This window comes from Mustela lutreola, chromosome 6 (genome assembly GCF_030435805.1).
Source record: "Mustela lutreola isolate mMusLut2 chromosome 6, mMusLut2.pri, whole genome shotgun sequence".
NCBI classification, from domain to species: domain Eukaryota; kingdom Metazoa; phylum Chordata; class Mammalia; order Carnivora; family Mustelidae; genus Mustela; species Mustela lutreola.
The window spans coordinates 137,066,326-137,073,175 of record NC_081295.1 but is presented as its reverse complement, the minus strand read 5'-3'; the positions used below and the strand labels follow the sequence as shown (position 1 = coordinate 137,073,175).

Here is a 6,850-nt window from a genome sequence, read left to right as displayed (position 1 = left end):
CAGTTGGTTAAGCAACTGCCTTCAGCCCAGGTCATGATCCTGGGGTCCTTGGATCGAGCCTCGTGTTGGGCTCCCTGCTCAGCAGGGAGTCAGCTTCTCTCCCTCTCCCTCTGCCCCTCCCTTCTGCTTGTGCGCACTCTCTCTCTCCTAAACTAATAAATAAATAAATGTTTAAACTACTAGGGGCCCTAATAATTAAACTGACAAAAAACATATTAACAGGAGAAAAGACAACAGTTTATTTACATGTGTAGTCCTCATTCATAAGGGAGAAACATAGTGATTAGTGACTCACAGGGGTGATTAGTGGTTAGAACTCGGGCTTAAACATCATCTTAACAAAGAACAATAAATCTGTAGAGAAGAGCAAGACAAAGGAAATGGGATAAACCCTTTTAGAGGTCTCAAACCTGAGAAGGTAAATGTGCAGGGAAAACTAACAGAAGAGAGTATTGTTTTCATACGTTTCCTCCGGTGCTGATTGAGCTGATGTCAATCCAGAGTCTAAGAGTTGTCCTCTTCCTGGTGAAGAGAAGACACTTACGCAGATGGAAATTTATGTTGTGCTTCTAACCAGATAGGCAGAGGGCAGAGAGCTTTTTTCTATGTCTACTAATTCTTAATTTTCTTTAGCTCAAAATAATCTTCATGCCAAAGTGACATATTTTGATGCCCTCCAGTTTTGTGTAATCCCTTTCCTTGAGTGTGGGTAGACTCCAAGGCTTCCTTCCTACGGATTCGTGATACGATGTCACGCCCATGTTAGGTCTTCTGTTGGCACTCTCTGGCTCTCTGTCTTAGCTGACATTCTGAAGAAGCCAGATGCCATGTTGTGAGATGTTCTGAAGGAAGAGGCTCATGGGGAAAGGAAGATTTTTCTTTCATGGTGATTATGTGAACTAGAATTTATTAGCTTCCTGTACTTGTAGGCACAAACCTATAATACAACTTTTACAGCTGTTATGTGAAAGAAACTGAGTGGGGGTTTTCCAAAATTGTCCCTCTCTACCACCCTATAATGAAGGATAATTGGAAGGAAGGCAAGCAAGGACAAGGCCCCCCCCCCCCCCCCCGCCTTTAAAGGAAACCATCCTTAAAAGGATCTTATACCATCCTGGATCTTATACCACCCTTTCCCATGTGATAGGTAGATGACAAAAACCTATGTTGGGTGATAGGCTCATGGAGGGTTAATCAGGTTAAAACAGCCTGCCAACAAGCCCATAAAAACCCCTAGATTTAGAAACACTGGTGGGAACCCTCTCAGGTCCCCTCCCTCTTGGGGAGCTTTGTACTATCTCTTTGCTCTCTCTTAGTAAACTTTCTTTGCTGCCCACCACTCTGTCTGGTCTACCTTTTCATTCTTTGAAGCAGTGTGACTAAGAACCACGGGCCTAAAGGAAAAATCCTGTAACACCTGCAATTATGTAAGTTTCAGCCCCCATGCAACTGAGATTTTCCCCCCAACTTTTTACTGGTTTTGTCTTTAGCAAACATTTTGATGTTTTGTTTTTCATTAATTTCTTGCATAATTTTGATTTTTGAAATATTGAATTAAAATAGTATTTATCTTGATTGCTCAGGTTTTTTTGATGCTCCTTAAACTTTGTGCCCAAAACAAGTGCCCATATCACTTACCTGAGTCCTGACCCTGCTTGTTGGAAGTGGTGAGAAAGTAATCTGAGATACATTTCTTTCCTCAGCAGTACTTCCTGACTCCTTAAGTTAAGGTTGAATTTAATATGGATTTGAAAAAAATGTTTAATATATTTTTATATAGCATATTTTACATAATATATAAATACATGTATATTGAAAATATTTTATCTCAAAACCATATTAAAGTAAACCTTAACCATAAATATATTGCCATATATCTGCATATACAGAGTATCATTGAAAAGTTATCCAAGGGGCACCTGGGTGGCTCAGTCAGTTAGGCGTCTGACTTCCGGCTCGGGTCATGATCTCAGGTCCTAAGACCGAGTCCCATGTCGGGCTCCATGATCAGCAGGGAGTCTGCTGCTTCTTTCTCTGCCCCTCACCCTGCTTCTGCTCTCTCTGTCAAAGAAATAAATAAATAATATTAAAAAGAAAAGAAAAGTTATCCAAAAAACCTGTAATAGAGCATGCTACAGGGGAAGCAAAATGGCAAAAACAGGAAGAAACTTGCCTTAGAAATTTTTTTTTTTTTTTTTGAAAGAGAAAGAGAGCATGAGAGGAGAAAGAGACTCCCAAGCGGACTCTACACCCACCTCAGAGCACAATTCGGGGATCCATCCCACAACCCTGAGACCACCACCTGGGCCAAAACCCAGAGTCAGACACTTAACCAACTGAGCCACCCAGGCACCCTGGGTTTTTCACTTTGTAAGGGAAAACTTCCCAAGATAAATGTATTGCTTTCCTTAATACAGAAGTGATACTTACTAGAGAATAATTAGGAAATACAGGTAAATTAGGAAACAGAAAGTTTAAACAGTCATAATCTCATCCCGCAATAATCCTATTAGTATCTCGGCATTTTTCTTTCTCTACGTGCCCGCTTTTCTACTCCTTCAGACCCGGCGTTCACTGCCTGCTTCTCTGGTATGCTTCTTAACTGTTTACTGCCCTGGTTGGGTCTTACTTGTTTTCAGATCTTTTCTCCATCGAGCACATCTCTGCTTGGAGCATAGGGATTGTGTCTAGCTGGTTTTTATAATTTTCCTGGAGTGTGAGATAGGAGGCTTGGTCTGCATAAGGAGGCTATTTCTGCAAATTATGTGATGTCCCTGAACCTTTCCTTCACCTGTAAAATGGACTAATGTTAATGCCTACTTAAAGAAGATAATCCACGCAAATTGCTTTCAATGATTGGTTTCTAATATGACTGTTATTAGCACAGTGCATTCACTCAATCAGCACACGTTTATTGCATGCCGATTGTGTGCCAGACATCCTTCTAGGTGGCAGGGACACAGCAGTCAACAAAACAATCACAAAACCTTGCCTTTGGGCAGCTCCCATTCTACTGTCTGGCTGGGAGTGGAGACCATATACAAAATATACAGTATATCTGGTGATGATAGGCGCTATAGGAAACATTTTTTACATGTGAGTACTCATTATACGTATTTACTGAATCATTTACTATTCCCTAGCCTTCTCTTCCCCCACTTTCTCTCTGTCCCAAGTCCTGCTTTCCCATGGTATTAAATAACACACATGGGGCTTCATGTGTGTTCAGTGTAGACCTGCAGGGGATCCCGGGCATAGGACTGATAAGGGCTGCAGCATGGAAAAATCAGGCCAGAGGTCATGCAACATGTGTACCTCTACCATCCGGAGACACCAGTACATGTTTTGACGTGAGTTTTCTTCCGGATGAGCACACGGTTGTACTCTGCAGTTTGCACTCAGTTGTGATCAATAGTTGCTGCTCCGTGAGAGTCAGGACAGTAAACAGTAACTCTGGCCCTGGGAGGGGGGAGGGGTTGGGAGGTGCTGGCCGGAGAGTTTTGACCATTTGGGTCGCCAAGCAGCGGCTCCTGTCCGGGAAGTTTCTCGCCCTGTGCTGCGACAGGTGTTGACCTGTCCTCTGCTTCTTTCCCAAGCCACTTGTGTTGCTTTTCCAAGCCCTTGGGAGCCGCAACAGGGACCTCACAAAATGGGTGGGGATATAGTAGACCCTATGGTAAGGCAAACATCTGTTGTCTATGAGCCCAAGCCTAAAGTAAATCAGAGTGGGAGGAACTGTGATTTTTTTTTTTTAAGGGAAAAAAGTAAAACTTAGAGCATATCCAACATGTAAGATAAATGTAAGGTGTTCTTGTTAGAAGATTTTAAATATGTGGAACTTATTACTACAATATTCCTATATCCAAGCATTAACTAGTGTTCACACAAATTTTACATCTTCATATTGTGTACTCATATTTAGTAATTTTATTATTCCATTATGATGATGGTGAAAATTCCACCACACAAATTGCTACAAACTGGCATTGGATTTGCCGTCATTGTTGTTGTTGTTGTTTTAAGATTGCTTATTTATTTATTTATAAAGATTTTATTTATTTATTTATTTTTAAAGCCAATAAGTTTTTATTTAAGGAGTTTTTTACATGTGATTCCTTCCACTGCCAGTCACTGCTTATCACCATAGTTCCTCCAAAGTTAGAATCATAATCTTCAAAACAGCCCTTTTAAAAAGAACTTGATCAATCCACAGTTGTCACTGTCTCTCCAAAGTTCTTTCAGGTGGGTTTCTTGCATCTCCATTTGAATACGGACATACTTTAAGAACTCCCCACTTATAATCTTTGGGATCCAATGTCTTTACTTCAGGGCCCTGTTTAGGGTCTGAGTTTGGATCTGCCTGGTTCTCAATTTCAAACACCCTAGAAAAGGAGAAGCATTACTTCCTCTTGAAAATTATCTCAAGCTGAGCAGTATGAAAAACCGTTAAGAATACTGTTTCAATAAAAATACCAGGTTTAACATGCACGAAGCCAAGAAAACCAACGACGCCAGATACTGAGTTTCTATTGCACTGTCCTTTGAACACCCAGCAGGAATGAGCTGCTGAGGGCAGATACCATGCAGTGCGATAAGATTTTATTTATTTATTAGAGAGTGTGTGCATGCCTGCACGCATGAGTGGGGGAGGGGAGGGAGAGGAGGAGGGAAGTGGGGTGTGGGGGAGAACCAGAGGGAGAAGCCGACTCCTCCACTGAGCAGGGAGCCAGGATCCATCCCAGGACCCTGGGATCATGACCTCTACTTAACCGACTGAGCCTCTCAGGCACACCCCCCCAACTTGTTTTAATAACTGCTAACTTTACATAGGTAAAGCCTAAAGTGATTAAAATTTGTAATTTTTCCCTTTGCTAAATATAAAGTTTCCTACAAGAGTCACAAAACACATCCATAAATCGCCCCCAGGGATTATCGTGTCCCGGCCCCCCACTCCCCGCCCCCAGGTAGGAGACTGTGGAGGTGACTGTGCACCACTTCCCAGCTGGGTCATCAAAGCCAGTGAGGGCTGTCCTCGAACCGCTTGCTTTAGGGAAGCCAGCCACCGTATGGTGAGAACATTCAGACAGCCCTGGGCAACAGCCAACGTCAATTTGCCCATCCTCTGGGCAAACCTTCTTGGAAATGGATCTAAGCCTTCAGATGATTGTAGCGGTGGCTGAAAGCTTCAGTGCAACCTCAGGAGAAACTGAGTCAGAACTACCCAACTAAACCACTCCCAAATTCCTAGCACTCAAAATTTGTGAAACAGTAAATGTTTATGGTTTTATGCTACTAAATGGAGGTAATTGTATTACACAGCAATAGATCGTTAATGTAGTCGATGTACATAAGTGTCTATAAACGCAGAAGAAATATCTAAAAAGACGCACGTGACAATGTGTTAAACCTGAAGGAGGTGGAGTATTAACAAGGAATTCCTGTTTATCTATATTGCTTATTTTTTCTTCAGATGAATATATGTATGTTTCAATTATATGATTAGAGATAAATTTAAAGGCAAAACTTTAAAGCAATCAAGATGTCCATTACTAGGTAAATGGAAAACTGTGGTATATCTATACAAAGGAATATTATTCAGCAAGTTCAAAAAAAGAGCTATCAAGCCACAAAAGGACAGGAAGGAAACTAAATGAGAGAAGCTGATTTGAAAAGGCCACATACTGTATCATTCTGACACTATGGCATTATGGGAAGAGGCAAAACTATGGAGACAGTGAAGAGATTAGTGATTGCCAGGGTTTGGGGGAGGCGGGATGTATAAAGCAGGATTTTTAGGGCAGTGAAACTATTCTGTATGATACTGTAAGAGCAGCAAGATGTCATTATGCCTCTGTCCAACCCCATACAAAGTACAACACCAAAAGCGAAACTTAATGTCAGCTATGGCCTTGAAATGACAATAGTGTGGTAATACTGGCTTCCCGGGTATTACCAGTGTGCCACATTAATGCAAGATGTTAATATTACAGGAAAAAGCGGGGTGGGGCGCTATGGATATGTGGGAACTAACTACACTTTCCATTCAATATTTCTGTAAACCTAAAACTGATCTAAAAAATAAAGTCTAGGGATGCCTGGGTGGCTCAGTTAGTTAGGTGTCTGCTTTCAGCTCGGGTCATGATCCCAGACTCCTGGGACTGAGCCCCCCATCCAGCTCCCTCTTCAGCTCAGTGAGGAGCCCGTTTCTCCCCTTCCTTCACTCCTCCCCCTCCACTCCTGCTTTGTCTCTCACTCTCTCTTGAATAAGTAAAATATTTAAAAAAAATAAAGTCTATTATTTATTTTAAAAATACAACAAATTTTAAAAGATGAATAAAGACAAATATGCAAACACAGATATCACCTCTAATTTGCCAGAGGACAGATCAGGGCCAGCTGGCATGGCAACTTGTGTGAGCAAGGTAGGAAGAATAACTCATCTGTCACCCTTATTTCTATCCATTTTTTTTTCTTTTCTCTATCCAGCAGACAGAAGTTCAAAAACTTGGATTTTGGAATGGAGAATATTCTAAACCCCAGGTCCCTAATAGGCATGTATTGTTAAAACATGCCCCAAAAGCTAAAAGCAGATTGAGAAGGGACTCCTGTAAAGTTCCAGGAGATTCTGGGCCATGGGGAGTCCACCAGATCTGAAAGAATGTGGCTCTAAGCCTCACTGCAGAGTTTCAGACCACTAAGATAGGCAGCTCCCACTGGACCACTGCCTCCACTGAGCAGGTCACATTCCTTTTCTGGGAGGCAAAGTGTGACCAGCCAGTTCCTAGGAAGCAGATGGTAGTCCCTGGGTCAGGTTACCAACGTGCTGGTGTGAACAGAGATGAAGGGATTG

The 6,850-nt window shown here is 42.0% G+C and overlaps 1 non-coding gene across 1 annotated transcript; it reads right to left on the bottom strand.

Moving 5' to 3' along the window:
* Window positions 1-4,453: 4,453 nt before the first annotated feature.
* Window positions 4,454-4,591, bottom strand: LOC131834991 (small nucleolar RNA SNORA8). Its single transcript, XR_009355072.1, has one exon. It is a non-coding gene; the product is annotated as a small nucleolar RNA SNORA8 (small nucleolar RNA).
* Window positions 4,592-6,850: the final 2,259 nt, after the last annotated feature.